The sequence below is a fragment of the Lithobates pipiens genome, unplaced genomic scaffold (genome assembly GCF_037356315.1).
Source record: "Lithobates pipiens isolate NorthernLeopardFrog02 unplaced genomic scaffold, aLitPip1_a1.2 Scaffold_8, whole genome shotgun sequence".
NCBI classification, from domain to species: Eukaryota; Metazoa; Chordata; class Amphibia; order Anura; family Ranidae; genus Lithobates; species Lithobates pipiens.
The window spans coordinates 62806297-62820323 of NW_027507903.1; the positions used below are offsets into that span (position 1 = coordinate 62806297).

General features: G+C 38.1%; 1 long non-coding RNA gene across 1 annotated transcript in view; it reads left to right on the forward strand.

The window, feature by feature from the left end:
- LOC143961334 (uncharacterized) overlaps window positions 1-14027 on the forward strand; it is a 128403-nt gene that overhangs the window by 5828 nt on the left and 108548 nt on the right. The window contains exon 2 of the long non-coding RNA XR_013270446.1: window positions 916-967. This is a non-coding gene — a long non-coding RNA (uncharacterized LOC143961334). The remainder of the gene's footprint in view (window positions 1-915; window positions 968-14027) is intronic.

Consider the following 14027-nt stretch of genomic DNA (forward strand, 5'->3'; position numbering starts at 1 on the left):
GATTAAGTCAGCAGCTGCAGTGTTTGCAGCTGCTGACTTTTTTTTTTTTTTTTTGTATAACCGGCCCTCCTCTTTAAATTGCTCTATTACCAAAGATATCAATAATTAAATAACATATTTGATGTTGAGGATATCTATACAATGCTTGAACTGTTTTTTTGTTTTGTTTTTCTAAGAGCTAAATTGCATGTTTGCACTTTTTCTTTTTGTATTTGTGTTTTTAAATGGCAATAAAAAGCAAATAAACTAAAAATAAAAAAATAAAAAGTGTTTCACTAAACCCACATCATAAAAAAAACTATCAATAAATGTTGTATCACATGCTGTTCATACTCACTCATAGTCACTATGAGATAAATTTTCTGTATTCTGTAAAAAAAAAAAAAAAAACTGGTTGATCCTGCTCTTCTCTATCCCCACCTTCTGTACACATCCCCAGTTCAGTTAGGGATTTTGCAGCTATGGTGGCATTTCTATGTTTCTACAGTGAGAATTTACTCCCTATCACATCTCAGCAGCCCATGTGACTATAGAGTCACACATGTGGCTGCATACACAGTGGCAAATGACAGCCCACTCCCTCCCTCCTCAATGTTCACTAACCAGCTAAACACAATTGAGGGGGGGGGGGGGAGAATAATACATATAGTACATGTAGATTGATGGTGGCTTCACCTCCCGCTTATTCTAAGACATAGGCTGGGGGGACATGACACAACCTGTTAATCCACCCACACCAAGTTATTTCCACAAATATAATAAATGTTTAATATCAAATATATATTTTTATGACAATTTAAATAGTTTATTGATACTATTTATTTTTACTCTGTATTCCAAAAGCTATTTTTTTATTGTGAACATGTGACCAGTAGCAGAGGACTACAAACTTCTCCTGCTTATGTTTCTCCGCAGACAGGCTGGCAAAGAGCTGGGTCGTGTGACAGCGGTATCAATTAGGAAAAAGGTACTTAGATTTTCTTTTTATTAAATAATTACAGTGCCATCATACATATACAGAAATAGAAGGGACAATGTAAATTAAGCTGTGTGTGTTTAGTGTCAAATGTAGTATTATATATATATATATATATATATATATATATATATATGTATATGTGTATATATATGTATATATATATATATATATATATATATATATATATGTGTGTGTGTATATATATATATATATATATATATATATATATATATATATATATATATATATATATATATATATATATATATATATATATATATATATATATATATATACATATATATATATATTTATTTATTTTTTTCAAATTTAATATTTAAAGCAGACCTTCAGTAATTTTTTTCAACTTTCCATCTTTTAAATCTTCTGCCCTTGTTGTTGTTTTAACTTTGGATAGTAAAACCATTTTTTTTCTGCCAGTTAATACCATATACAGACCACTTCCTGTTTCTTGTCTGGTCATTACCCTTGGCTTATGACATCATGCACAGCTCTCTCTCTCACTCTCATGAGAGTTTGCCTAGGAAGGGAGGGGGTGAGTCATAAGAGGGCCAATGAGAGCTGCATGGCTGCAGAGCTGGAGGTGTGTCGGTATAAATCCAGGAAGTGAACAAGTAGAAGCTTCAGCTGCTCATAGTTAAAATGGATGCAGCCAGACTTAGTGGAGGGAGATTTCTGCAGCATATTTGGCAAGTACAGAATCACAGTATATTTAAAATAATATGCAAAGTAGTTTGAGGGAAGCTTCAGAATGGCAAAGATGTTTTTATTACAAATTATGTGAGCAGACTGCAGTTCCTCTTTAAGGACTTGTTCACACTTGACTAAATTTCTAACACTTAACAAATGCCCCTATAGCATTAGTATGGATGTTAGACTCGCATTCATGAGCTATAGTATGGGCATTAGACTAGCATTTTTCAAGCGTTGATGATGAGTTAAAAATGCTCCTGAATTGCCCTATGGTCAATTTTGAAATGTTTGATGAGCATTAAGGCATGGTAAAACCGCTCCACAAATGCCTATTCTATTACAGTAAATGAACTAATCTTAATGCACTATGGTAGGCACTACCATAGACCTGACTCGACTTGAGGCTTCAGTTTTGAAGCGATGCAACGCTAACGCTTCATGTTTTGATAGTGTGAAAAGCACTGTGTGCTGTCTATTGTATCTTGTGCATAGGCGTTTGAGGGGCGTTTTTAATGCCTCTCAAATGCCTGCCTATAAGGACAGTGTGAACTTTAAAGTGATTACAGTCAGTTCACACTGTCCTTTATAGGCAGGCATTTGCTTCAATTATTATTATTTTTTTAAATAACAAACATTTTTAATTAAAGCGGTTCTGCACTCATAATAATACATTTGCCCATTCTGTTGCCTCTAGACCGTACATTTGATAATGCCACATGTTTTTTTTTTTTTATTAATCTACCTTTTGTAATTCGTAGTTTTTTATTTTCCTCCCCTGCGGCGATGGGCGGTCTCTTGCGGGGATCAGCATCATTTCCTGCTGAAGCCCGCACTGTCTCCTGGGATCTCGTCCAAGTAATCCCAGGAGACATTGCGGCTAATGCACCCGAAATCTCGGTGTATTAGCCGAAATCTCGCAAGATTTCGGGTGCATTAGCCGCAATGTCTCCTGGGATTACTTGGACGAGATCCCAGGAGACAGTGCGGGCTTCAGCAGGAAATGATGCTGATCCCCGCAAGAGACCGCCCATCGCCGCAGGGGAGGAAAATAAAAAACTACGAATTACAAAAGGTAGATTACTAAAAAAAAAAAAACATGTGGCATTATCAAATGTACGGTCTAGAGGCAACAGAATGGGCAAATGTATTATTATGAGTGCAGAACCGCTTTAATAATTGTTATATTGGTTTTGAAATTGTATTATTATATTTTTGTCTCAATGTGTATGATGTCTTGTTGTGTTTTTGTTTGTTTGTTTGTTAAGAAATGTAATAAAAAAGATTTATAAAAAAAAAAAAAATCAAACATGTCATACGTATATATGTATAGGATGCATTAAGGTGAAAAAACACGAGGGTTTACAACCCCTTTAATTGTGAACCTTAGGAAGAAGGTGATTGTAGCAGCTCTTGAATATTTATAAATTGTTCTTGACAGACACACACACACACCTACCTTGGGTGATAAGGCAAAGAACAATCTAGGTCGTGGAGTAACCTTCCTAGGAAGTGAAGTAATAGATACCAACCGGGGTTTGACTGGTCTGAGTGAGGTAAAATGGCATCTCTTTGGATGGTAGGAAATATCCTACTTTTCTTATCAGCATTGCTCTTTGCACTGACATATTAACCTCCCTGGCGGTAATCCCGAGTCTGGCTCGGGCTGGAATTTCAGTACCACGAGCGGTAACCCCGAGCCAGACTCGGGATCGCATCGCTGGATACAGGGAGACTTTCTTACCTTGTCCCCTGGATCCAGCGATGTCCCCCCGCTGTGTGTGCGAGCCGTCCTCTGCCGTCCTCCGCTCGATTCACACAGTGCCAGAGTGCTGCTCCGTTCCCTGGACGTTACGACGCACGGGAGTGGAGATCGGCACCAAATTCAAAAAAGTAAAAATACAGATTACAGTACTGTATAAAAAAAAAATAAACATCCCCTTTGTCCCTAATGGTCTGTCCAGTGCCCTGCATGCACTTTTATATTATAAATACAGTTTTTTTTTTTTTTTTCTGCCTGGAACTTGGAGATTGTCCATAGCAACCAAAAAGTGTCCCTTTATGTCAGAAGTGATTTTAGACCAGCTAGAAAACAGTGATAATAAATTATAATCACTTGCACAATTGAGTGATAGCGATTTGTGGGGAGATCCGTCATCAAACACTAAATTTAATGACAGCGACAATTCTGAAAATTAGCAAATTTTAGTGTTTTTGGATTTGATTACATTATTGAATAATTTTTATTTTTTATCATTATTTATAGTTGCTTATTATATTATAAACGTTATCATACCCGGGATGTCTACTAGACTCTGGTTTGAACAGATTTAAGAGAGTTATTCCTAAGAATTGCAGGCCTACAATATAAAATTTCCATGCAAAATAATTGTACCGCTTTCAGCACCTAAAATCAGAAATACTCATACCGCCAGGGAGGTTAAATAGGCCAAACCAAAATTATACAGGATCCAGGTATTTTTTGACTATCAGCATAGGAGGTATTTAAGATTTTTAACTTCTGTGGTGATTTTTTAATAGTATATTAGTATGTTGCTTGGAGAGTATTTATCCATACCTCCCAAACTTTTGAGATGGGAATGAGGGACACCTATCAGCAAAAGTATGCAGGAATAGGACACACCCCCTAGCACACTCCCTTAAAGGAGAATTGTACAAAAAAAAAATTGGTTAAACCCACAAGTGCTTTTTTACCACTACTATTCCTTTATATTGGCTTTTGAAATATACAAACGCAGCAATTTAGAAATTGGATGAAAGGTTTAGCACTGGAAAACACTTTTTGATAGATAAAAAGTGCATTTTATATACATCTATATAGCTCAGACCAAAATGAGGGAGGAAAGAGGGACATTGCTCCAAAGCAGGGACAGTACCTCAAAATCAGGGACAGTCGGGAGCTATGTTTATCTATGTTGCCGGGTGATGGTGCTGATATAACCTCTTTCTACAGCTTCAACTCTATATACACAGACAAAATTGCATGTATAGATAATGGTGCTCATTTGATTTATTTTGCACTCACAACTATTACTGCTCTAGTGTCTCTTTTAAGATGCATAATGTCTCCTGAAGACATTATGAGTGCTGGGGAATGGCAGTTCAATCCATACTTACACTGCAATGAGCTTACCGCTGTGGCTAACATACAGTATGCCGTGCCAATACTTTCATTCATAGCTTTTAGCTTGTTCCACAAGTGCAGCTCTCCCAAAACATACACTTAATAGAGTTCCAATGAGCTGTGACCAGTCTCCTTAGATGATGTTTTTTCAAGTGGTTCCCACAGGTTATAATATGATTAATTTAGTATTTCAGTGACTCCATGTCTCTGTCAAAGTAGATCTAATGCTTTTAGTGTCCTTTAAAAATCTTATATTTAGTATCAATAAATCACAGGGTTAGTGTTGAAGCACAAATGGAAGCAATGGGTTTGCTCTTAAGCAGAGTGTATTGTTTGGTGATACAGAAATCTATGAAATAAATAAGCAGTAAATAAAAGAATTGTCCTCCTTCTGTAGTGCATGTTTCTTGTCTGATTATTTCATTGTGCAGCAATGACATTTTAGGGTTCAGTCATTAGATGTAGGAGGTATTTTTGATGCAGTTATTATTTTACCTCATGATTATTTTTTCCTTCAACTGTTCTGTTCATAAACCTAAATTGTGCATTGGTGTAGACTAGGCATGTCAAACGTAAATGAAACAATGGGCGGAATTGAATGGAATCATTTTTTGCAATGGGCCACACTTTGTATACTGAGGACCAACCCTACTTAATTCCACAAAAAACATTATATCACTTTGGTAATTCAAATTATAATAATAAGTGTAACTTCCGTGTAACATCTTTTGAAGCAGTCAGCTGAAAAATAACGTGAGGACATGTGGGCCTTATAAGTTGAAGGTCTGAGTAGTTTAAATCCCTAAACTGACTAAAAGTACCTTGAAGAATGTGGGAGGACTGCATTTGTCCCATGTGGTGGACAGGTCAGGGTAAGGTCCTCATGCACCCAATGCATTGGTGTCAAAGTGCACTCCACCCCATGTGTGAGTTGAGATTTGTTGGGGGGTAAATACTATTGATTGTAAAACTTTGATCACTATTTTCTCCCTCATGACTCTAAAGCCTCGTACACAGAATCTGATTTTCCGCAGACAAAACCTCTGACTTTTGTCCGAAGGGCGTTGGTCAGGAACTTGTCTTGCATACAAGCAACAAGGAATTGTCGGCCAACAAACACAAACGTACTGACATACTACATGGTTTTTCAGCTCTTTAGCGCCACCCTTTCGGCTCCTTCTGCTAATTTTGTGTTAGTAGAAGTTTGGTGAGTGTTGATTCACGCTTTTTATTTCAGGCTTTTCTTTTCATGCTTTTCAGTTTTCAAAGATAGTGTTATTTATTATTGGCCTTGGAGTTATTGCTTTGACCCAAGTCGAGTCCAAGAACAGGAGGAGGAGGATTTCTTGGACCAAAAATTGGTTGCTTTATTAATCGTCACAATTATGTCATATGCCTTTGCTGCGAGAGCTCCAGAAGAATAATCCAGATGATTTTCGGAATTATCTCCGGATGATGGACCCCTGCTTTCACCAACTCTTGGCAGTGTTGACCCCCTATATTAAGAAGCAGGACACATGCATGAGGCTTTTCTTATTTTTTGGTTGAATAATAATGATTTGATTTGGTATATTTTCTATATTTTTGGATGCATAGAATGCACTTTTTGGTTAAGTTCTATTGGAAGATGGCATGTCTAATTTTATTTATTTTCTTTTTTTAATGCACAATAAAAAATGGTGTAGAATAATACTTCAGTATGGGTTTTACTTAAAATGACAGTTTAGGAGTAGGTAGTTTGATTTAAAAAAATACAATGTAAAATTGACAAAGGACACCAACATAGTTTGATCTTAAGAACTACAGGATAATGGTGTTGTGGTAACTTGCCCAAATAAAAAATAAAGCATAGTAATATTATTCTTGATATCACTAGAAAAAAAAAGCCTTTGAAAATTAGTTTACAATAACTCCATCAGTATCACCAGCAAAGCAGCTTCATTATTATCCCATTAAAGAAGAATAGAATGTGCGCTGCATTTCAAGATTTCATAATTTGCCACCTCACAAATGTTAATTCTCCATGACGAACGCTAGTTTGCAAGACCGACCGCTTCTGGCTCATCCTTGCTTCCAAGCATGCGTGTTTGTACTTTGGACTTTTATCCGACAGAAAATCCGACAACAGACATTTGTCTGCAGAAAATTTTAAAACCTGCTATCCAACATTTGTCCATGGAAAATCCAACAACAATTGTCCGATGGAGCAAATGGTCGGATTTTCTGCCAGCAGCCTGTCATCACACAATTCCCTTCGGAAAATCCGATCGTGTGTATGAGGCTTAAGAGTACCTTGAAGAATGTGGAAGGACTGCATTTGTCCCATGTGTGGACAGGTCAGGGTAAGGTCCTTATGCACCCAATACATTGGTGTGAAAGTGCACTTCACCCCATGTGTGAGTTGAGATTTGTTGGGGGGGGGGGGGGGTAAATGCTATTTGTTGGAAAAATGTTATCACTATTTTCTCCCTCTTGACTCTAAGGGCAGTCGGGTCATATCTCTGAATGACTACATGTAGAGTGGATAGGCCAGTGAAGGGTACAATCACTGTTTAGTGGCCCCAGGATTGCTTTTGGTGCACAGAACAAAATATGAAATGCATACTAATAAATAAACTTCATCCCAGATTATAAACTGTATTGTAATTGTACTGCCCTCCTTTCATATTGTAAAGCACTGTGCAAACTGTTGACACTGTCCTGTATAAATCCTGTATAATAATAGAATTTCCGGTCCTGCTTTACATTTTAGATTTAATTTTGCATTTCCATAAAGGACAACTATCACAATGTTTTAAATTATACTTGCCAGCTACCTTTTTTTTTATATATATATATCTATATCTGTCTCAGAAAATGACAACAATGAATGAATTGGAGGTACTTTTTAGGTTCTCATATGATAGTCCTATGAAAAATGTATTTTACATGATAGTTTTGACATGTTCAACTCTTGTGAGACCCATAGAGGTTAATTTACTAAAAACTGAAAAATCTGGTGCAGCTGTGCATGGTAGCCAATTAGCTTCTAACTTCAGCTTGTTCAATGAAGCTTTGACAAAAAAAACTGGAAGCTGATTGGTTTCTATGCAGAGCTGCACCAGATTTTGCACTCCCTAGTTTTAGCAAATCAACCCCATAGAGGGAAACCACCAGCTCCATGACACTCTCTGTCCCACCTCAGCTTCTAGCCCAGAGGAATAATGCTTTCTTTAAAAAATGCTGTGCAGGAAAGAAAACATTACATTTCAACTACCTACTGTCTTTCCCAAATACACACTCTGGGGTTGGTTTTACTGAAGGCAAATAGGCTGTTCAGTTTGCAAAAGCTTTTTCCCTTTTGCACAAGAATTTACCCCAGATCTTAGGAAATTGGTGACGTTTCACTTTGCAAAGAACACCCAATACTGTGCAAGGAAACTAAAAAAAGGGGCATTTTATTTAAGCATTCCAACAATAACCCCGGGTGGTTTACAGAATGCCCTGGGTCTCCTTTGAAGTCATTTTTGCAATCATTCCAAGTATGATCATGTAGGCAACCACAATTCAAGAGTTTGAGTTATGCCAGCCTCCCAATCTTTAGATGTGGTGGCTGCATTATTTATTTTTTAGGATTTTTCACCCTGTTTTTACCTGGTGATCTGGCTGGTACCATACTTTCTGTATTAGAGTGCTCCCTCTTTGGATGAAGGAGCACATGGGGCACATCAGCATTGTCAGTCAGTCTGAGGAGAAGGGTAGTATTTCGGTATAAATGCACTTAAAAGTCCAGATAGGACAGTTAAGACCAGTTTTTCCCAACCTGTTTTACCATTGAGGATCTCTCGTAATGACTTTTAGGTCTTAGGGAAACCCTGCAAAGTATTATTGTACATGCAGCTCACAAGGCATTAGCATGATCAGTTGGTTGTGGCTATAGGATATAATAATAATGATGAGACTAGTATACAAAGTTCATTTGGCACTAAGGGGGAGATTTACCAAATCTGATGCACACAGAATCTGGTGCAGCTGTGTATAGTAACCAATCGGCTTCTTGGTTTTATATTCAGAGCAGAAGTGGTTGTTAAGCCGCTACTATAAAAAAAACTTCCCATGTACTCTGTAACATAACAATATGTATCCCTGTGTTATATAAAAAATATGCTGACCTGTACCTATATCAAAGCGGCTCTCGGCGCTCACGTGACTTCTCGGCTCTCTCCTCTGGTGGAAGGAAAAAGAAGAGAAGAGAAAGTGAGCCGAGGAGTCACGTGAGTGGCAGGAACCATTTTGATATAGATCGTACAGATCGGCATTTTTTTTTATATAAGACAGGCACAGGGACACATGCAGAGGGATGGGAGGATTTTATAGTAGTTATGAGCGCAGTAGGAGGAGAAGGGCGGACACTGACAAGAGCAGACAGGCAGCGAGGAGGGGAGAGGAGGACAGAGAAGGTCAAAGCAGGGCTGTGGATGATGGACGCACATAAACTGACCACAGTGTCATGGCTCAGCAGCCATGATAAACCGTGGTCAGTTTACAGGGGGGAGGGTACAGCCAGGCAGGATCAGACAGGTTTTTTAGGTGATAGAAGGGGCCAAATGATGACACAGAACAAGCACTGTATAACATGCTTTAAGGGAACAGGATCTGTTTTTTTTTTGTTTTTGTTTTTTTTGGGGGTTTTTTTTAGGTTAACAAACACTTTAATTGAACAAACTGAAGTTAAAATGCTAATTAGATGCAAATCAGACATTGAGTTTACATACGACAAAAATTATATATCCTGTACATCAGGATTTTTTTGGTCCGAAAAGTCAGAATCGACTGTCGAAAGGTCCATACTAACTGTAAGATTATCGGAAAATCGGGCATCGTACGAATTTCGGATTGTGTGTACGGGGCTTAGGGCTCCACAGAATCCTGGATAAGAAAGATTGATTCAGGCTCCATGCACACTATAAGCTAAAAAAAATGCCAGAAAAACGCAGGATGAAAAATGCTCATAATAGCATTTTTGAGCCAGCTTCTTGTAGCTTTTAAAAGCTTTTAGGCACAATTGGGAACATTAGCACTTTATTGGCCGTTTTGCAGTACATGAAGAAAAAAAAAATAGAGAGAATAGAAGTCAATGGAAACGAAGATAATTAGTTCTGCATTGACTTCTATTACATCCAATACCACATGTGGCTACAGGTGGGGGGGCACCGGAGAGCCTCGGAAATAATCAGGGACAGCTCGGCTGAACTCATAAAGGCTCTGAAACACTCGGGAACGGAGTGTTTCCAAGTATTTCCGAGTGTTTCCGAGTATTTCCGAACAGCTCCAAAATGTTCCGAGTGTCCCCGGCACCCCCGTACCTCTGGCCAAATGCGGTACTGCACAACCCATTAGCTTGAATTCTGCTCATTTTGCGAAACAACACAAAAAAGTTGCTAGTCTTTCAAAGCGATCGTTAACCGCGTTACTCCTAAATCAAGGTTCCACATTTATATGAGTGATTTTTGGGGAATCCAATGGGAACTTACTAAGCAAGGGGGAAAAAAATATTTTTTTCACCATGATATGTTAAAATATTTTTTTCAACACAATACTGTTTCTACCAAAATGTTCAATTTACAATGATAAATACCATAATCATTAATAATTATTTTTTTCTCATGATGTTATTATTTGACTACTCAAAGCCTTCATTTTTTGTGATTGTATTTTTTCTCATGAACTGTTATTTTATCTCTAGCAGAAATGCCTCTTTTTTCTCTATTCTTCAGTAAATACCTAATTGAAAAGTAATAAAAAATTGTGTTACAGAAATGTAGTGTTTTGCCTCCCAGTAGAGAATCAGGGTCATATGTAAACAATGGGGGTTATTTACGAAAGGCAAATCCACTTTGCACTGCAAGTGCACTTTGAGGTGCAGTCGCTCTGAATCTAAGGGGTAGATCTGAAATGAGTGGAAGCTCTGCTGATTTTATCATCCAATCATGTGCAAGCTAAAATGCTGTTTTTTATTTTCCTTGCATGTCCCACTCGGATCTACAGCAACTTTACTTCCAAGTGCACTTTCAGTGCAAAGTGGATTTTCCTTTTGTAAATAACCCCCAATGTGTTGTGCTAAACAAATTCAATCCATACAATATACTAAAGCGAAAACACTCCAAATTCATGTGCAAAAATAAAGAACCAAAAATTATAACAAGTCCATATATGAAAGATATATATAAGCTCCTGCGCTGTTATGGGAAATTAAAAACCACGCCTAAATGGATGCTGCACACACTGTATGAGTCAAACACTCTCATTAAAATAAACAATAATAATAAATAGTGGTATTGCGCTCCCAAACGTGAATATATATAAATATCAAAAGTGAAAAAATGTCATTAGCATAAAGGGAAGGACAAATCTCAAATATAAAGCGAATCGTGTTGCCTGAATGGCTGCTATATTAATACTAGCTCCAATAAAGTGCTGGTGTGCAAAACAAACCCAAAAAACACCAAATATAAATATATATATAATACACACTTATAGATATGTAAATAAAACTAATAGTTATATATATGTGAGAAACAAGTGAAATAAATAGATGGATAAAAAAATAACAAAGTGATAGTGTCACTCAAAGTGAAAATCTATATAGAAGGTGAATAACGTCCTCCACACGATAGTGAAACAAGCATCACACATATGTGGCAAACAGTATCCACACAGTAGCAGTGATATCCAGTAGACATGGGCGCCGTCAATAAATTAGTTTTGTTCTGTTCCGTTATGGTTCGTATTAAAATTAATTCGTACTTCGTATTTCGTGTTCGAAATTCCGTTTTAATTCGTACGAAATACGAATTGTCGTTAGGTTCGTTAACTTGTATGAACGTTCGTTACGATGAATTTAACGGCAAAAATATACCTCAATATGACAGTTGAGGCTGATGGATTTTTGGTTTTTATCCGAAATTCCGTTGAAGAATTTCCTATCCGAAATACAAATTTTCGTTAGATGAGGGGCTCCCACCATCCCTGTGCTGTGCTGAGTTCCTCCTTCGGATTCGTAAACAAAAGTTCGTATTTCGTACAGAATTCAGACGCATGGCAATTTGTATTTCGGATCCTCCCGAACGTACGAATTTAGGGAAATTCGTACGAATTTGAGATTCGTACGAAACGAATCGCACATGTCTAATATCCAGGTGTCCACTGAGCCCGTGAGTACACTAGGTAATTACCTTACAGCTGTAAGGTGCACAGCATAGATATAACCTCCTAAAGGGGAGAAGCAAGGAAGGGGCTTCTGTTTTCTTATTTCGCCTTCTGTCCTCACCACTTCTTAATGCAAGGTTAATAACCAAGGTAACTCCGAAGGAATGCTCAAAATATAAACATAGAGCCCACCATAGTGCAGTAGTTTGTAGAATATGTTTTTTATATTAAAAATTATAAACTATTCACATTGTTGAAACGATTAGTACACAGTAAACAACTACGAGCGTCCTGCTCGTGTGCGAACATCACTTCCGATGTCCGTCTGCTTTCCTACGCGTTACGTCACTATCGCGTGACTTCGTCTGGGTTTTTTTTATGTTTGTTTTGCACACCAGCACTTTATTGGCGCTAGTATTAATATAGCAGCCATTCAGGCAACACGATTCGCTTTATATTTGAGATTTGTCCTTCCTTTTATGCTAATGACATTTTTTCACTTTTGATATTTATTCAGGTTTGGGAGCGCAATACCACTATTTATTATTAAAGTCCATATATGGATTATCCATGTGAAAGAAAGTCCACTTTTAAAGTTATTCAATGAAAATCCCATATATAGAGGTATGTGATAAATATTCCACAACCACTACTTCTTGGGCGGTGTGGCGTGCTGACGTCATTGTGTAACGAAGTGACAGTAGAATCACTGTATATGGCGTATATATATATATATATATTTTTTTTTCGTTGTGCAATTGCTGTTAAATATTTGTGAGCCCATTTTTTAAGATTGATAAATGTTTTAAAAAGTTATGTTATGTTATGTGGAGCATTTTGTTTTCTAATTTCCCTCTGAGCACTGGATTATTATTATTATTATTATTATTATTCACGATTTATATAGCACCAACAGTTTACGCAGAGCTTTACAATGTATAGGGGGGACAACACAATTACAGTACAATACAAAAGGTACAGGAGGGCCCTGCTCGTAGAGCTTACATTCTAAAGGGAGATGGTGGAGCTTTACAATGTATAGGGGGGACAACACAATTACAGTACAATACAAAAGGTACAGGAGGGCCCTGCTCGTAGAGCTTACATTCTAAAGGGGTGGTGGTACTAAAGGTAATAGCTGCAGAGAATGATTTGATGTGGTGGCTCGGGGACAGTTAGGTGGGTGTGGGATAGGCTTCCCTGAATAAATGAGTTTTCAGGGAACTCCTAAAGGTGGACAGGGTAGGGGCTGATCGGACAGACTGGGGCAGGGAGTTCCAGAGGATGGGAGAGGCTCTGGAGAAGTCTTGAAGGCGAGCATAAGAGGAGGTAACAAGGGAGCTAGAAAGCAGGAGGTCCTGGGAGGAGCGGAGGAGACGATTTGGGTGATATCTGCAGATGAGGTTGGTGATGTAGATGGGGGCGATGTTGTGGATGGCTTTGTATGTTATGGTTAGTATTTTGAATTTTACACGGTGGGGTAGGGGAAGCCAGTGAAGGGATTGGCAGAGAGGAGCAGCAGTCACGGAACGATTAGTGAGGTGTATTAGTCTAGCAGCAGCATTCATAATAGACTGAAGGGGGATAGCCTGCTTAAGGGTAGGCCATTAAGGAGAGAGTTGCAGTAGTCAAGGCGGGAAATAATCAAGGAGTGAACAAGTTGCTTTGTGGTGTCATTAGTCAGGAAGGGTCGAATTCTGGAGATGTTGCGGAGGTGAAGGCTGCAGGATTTAGCCAGTGATTGTATATGGGGGCTGAAGGAGAGGTCAGAGTCAAGGATTACACCCAGGACTCTGGCATGAGTGGAGGGACCAATGGTTGTGTTGTTGATATTAATGGTGAAGTTACGGGGGGGGGGGGGGTGGATCGTGAAGGAGGAAATATAACAAGCTCAGTTTTAGAAAGATTGAGTTTGAGGAAATGGTGTGACATCCATGCTGATATGTCATTCAGTAAGTTGGAGATCTGTGAAGAGATTGAGGGGGTGAGTTGAGGCATGGAGAG